Below are 3,032 nucleotides of genomic sequence, written 5' to 3'. Positions count from 1 at the left end.
ATTAATTTGAGAAACATTTGCGCAATTATCGCATGGCCTACAAATTTAGTATCACCATCTTTTTATTCTACCGGGCCTGCGCTTTCAGAAAATATATGGTTTGGGGGGTCTTTTACAAACGCTAGCAACGCAGCAGTTGAAAATCAAATCAATAGGAAAAAATTGCAGAAAATTCAAAAATGGCTCGGCCAGCTGATTTGAAAAATGTTCCGGAGGGCTTGGCAGCGAAAGGGTTAATAGCTGTTGGCAAAGTGCATAAGGGCTTGATTAGATTCACTGCATTACTCCTGCTGCTATACGCTTAGTTGGCCTTAGCAGTGTTTGGTATGAGTGGCCCAGCCTTTTGCAGTATGGCACTCTGTAACCCACAACAGTGGAGGCTCGTGCTGAGAATATGACAGACTGATGTAGTTGGGGTTGTGATTGGTTTTCTGTGCTGATGCTTCTAAAGTAGACATGATCTGTAGCACTAAAAAATCCACTACTGACATGAAAGGCGCAATGTGTTTTGAAGTTAAAAACATCAATATGTTTTAGTGTTGTGAATATTGTTAGAAAAATCAAATCAAACATGTCTTCCTTCCCTGTGTCTGTATTATGCAAATTAGCTACTGCTGTAAAGAGAACTGCCCTATACTGAATGTTATTGGTGCAAATTGGGTGCCTGGATGGCCTGTGCCATTAAAAGTTCAAAAGTAAATTAATAGGCAGACCCTTTGCCAATGAAAAACATGATGGGTTGGAATAGTTCATGTTCATTATGTAAAGCTTTCTGATGGAAAACACATTTCCCAGAATCAACCTCCAGGACAGTTCAAATAAGAGAGAGCTCTGTTCATCAGCAGGAAACACAAGATTGAGAGAGTTTAACCCCTTCATGACTGAGCTTGTTTTTAGTTTCTGTTCGTAAATGACTGACACACTTTTGACAGTTTTGCTGTGTGATTCTTCCACGTCAGTAATATACTTTCTTACAAAGTGCACCCACACATATTAAACTTTCAAATTATGCAGCGCCCGCAACATATAACGTGTTAATATCATAAACCATAAAATCAAATAAATATATGTGACTCAAATGTATAAACTATAATAGTATAATACACACATGAATATTAGTGACTTAAAGTCTTTCTAAAAAACCATCATTGGCCCTGGATCATTGATCCCACAGGGTATGTGGACCAATTGTTGTTAGTGACAACCACCGTATAATTGTTGAATGATGTGATGTGTCAAATCCAAAGAGGACTGTTCAAAAAGTATTCAAAAAAAGGTGTTCAAAAGAAGTTCCGTGAACTGTTGGGGATAAGGGTTAATACCACATATATCCCCTCAAAAGGTGCACTCACCATGAGGTAGTGGCTGTGATAAGCAGTCGGAAACGCTCAGATAGAAGCTCTTGACAAAAGATGGCATGTGTGTCCCTCTGCTTTGACTCTCAGACACCCGATATTAAGGTATCGGGTGTCTGAAAAAGGTTAACCCTTTCATTAATGAATGCCTCTGTAGTAAGGGCATTCATTAATGAATGTTAAAAGCTGATTCTCAGCGGTTAACAGCCCTCTAAAGCAGCAAATAACTCGTCACGTACAGTGTACGTGACAAGTCATTTGGTCCCTTTGTGGCTGGACGTACAGTACGTCTCCCGTCACGAAGGGGTTAAAAGGACTTCCAGGAGCCAGTGACTTCAGTTCTTGTTTCCTGCCCCTGCAAACATGCTGTCTTTTGTTTCCTTGAGGTCAACTGTAGATGCCAGAGGCCTCTCCCTCACAAGCCAAAGACCAGCGTACAAGCCAGTCTTGCAGCTAAACTGGCTAAACTTGGGTTTAATTTGATTACATGGCAGTTTCTTTTAGATGCCCAGCCTTGGTGCTATATAGTGCGGGTCCAGTCGTGATGGTGTTTTGTTACCTGCTGCCCGTGTGTAGAAGGTAGTACTGGAAATCCCTGTTCTAGCGGGTACATTCTGTCTTCTCAGTGGTGCAGGACATAGGGTGCTGGGCCTCCTCTCACTGTATTCTGGTTTGAGGCTCTGGGGTAGGCCATGCCTGAGGATGAAACACGCACATCCAGTGTGTCCATAGTGGAGCCTGTGTCTGGGGAGATTCCTTGCAATGGAACATAAACCACCCTGTAGGATGATTATGGGAATACTTTAGAACGATGCTGCCTGGGGAGCTTCTTTGCAGGCTCAGGCATGTGATGAACTTCCCTCCAAGATCTGCTATCAATCTGAACATTTGGTGTGCGTTCCGGAGGTAGGTGTTTCTCTCTGCAACGGATCATGCAGGATGTGTGATCCTGGTTAAGTCGGCATGCTCTCTTGTAGTCTGCCATGGAAGCACAGATTCATGGTGACAATGCTCTGTCTCCTTTAACAAGGAAGTGCTTGGGTTTTAATACATTTCTCTCCCGTTCATTGAAGGACACAGGGCAACAGATCGTAGATCCTGAATGGTAGGGTATATCGCCACCTGCAGGAGTAGGACGCTAGGCACATAAAAGACAAGACAGCCTAGGGGCGGCCCCTGCTGGTGGCCCAACCCCTCACTTGCTGACAAGTCTCCCGTTTTTTGCCTAGCGTCAGGAGTAAGGAGCTAAAACATTTTCTCTGGAGACAGGCGGGATGACTGTAGATCCTTGTAGTCTCCCCTGGGTGACCGACGAGCGCATGCAGACTCTGCTACGGTGGGTCGGCTGCGACGGGTGGTCCTCACCGACGCCTATGGGATTCGTCCCGGGGGGGGGCTTCTGACCGGGAAAGAAAAAAAGAAAATGACTGCGGATGGCGCCGCCAAATACAGATAATTGCAGAAACGTCACCAGCACACCAAATCCTTATAGGATCAAAGTTCGTAGATTTTATTGCAAACTCATGTCAGTTACACAAGCACTTTCGGGGCCACACAGGGTCCCTTCATCAGGCATAGCAATGACACAATGATAAGAACAGAGAGGGTTTAAATAGACATAAAGCAGTGCAGACACACCCTTGGACACACCCCTGACGTCACATGACGTCAAAAAAA

Source organism: Nanorana parkeri, unplaced genomic scaffold (genome assembly GCF_000935625.1).
Source record: "Nanorana parkeri isolate BGI_ZX_2015 unplaced genomic scaffold, ASM93562v1 scaffold294, whole genome shotgun sequence".
Lineage (NCBI taxonomy): Eukaryota > Metazoa > Chordata > Amphibia > Anura > Dicroglossidae > Nanorana > Nanorana parkeri.
This window is presented reverse-complemented; position numbering follows the sequence as displayed.